This window comes from Lepidochelys olivacea (genome assembly GCF_965140295.1).
Source record: "Lepidochelys olivacea isolate rLepOli2 genome assembly, chromosome: 24".
Taxonomy (NCBI): Eukaryota; Metazoa; Chordata; order Testudines; family Cheloniidae; genus Lepidochelys; species Lepidochelys olivacea.
The window spans coordinates 7,545,826-7,546,164 of NC_140434.1; positions in this window are offsets into that span (position 1 = coordinate 7,545,826).

Consider the following 339-nt stretch of genomic DNA (forward strand, 5'->3'; position numbering starts at 1 on the left):
TTGCATCTATAGCAACAGATACTGGTCCCACTGAAGCCACTGTCCTTTCAAGATAAGTTTCATTTCCCTTAGGTATGCTTTTATAGCTGACACAGGTGGCAGCCCGTCCAGAAGTTTTATAACGGCAATTCTTGTTCTGTAGAAGGTGGCAGACAGAGATATAAGGGCACAATAAGTATGGCAAGTAAGTTAATGCCAAGTTATATTATCATCTTCATTAATTAACAGAATCCTGTAACAGCCCAGAGGTATATAACATACTGGTTTATTCAGATCTGTTTGTGTGTTTTAGTTCCTTTCCAGTAATTTAGCTCATCCCAGAAAATAGAACTTACTTTT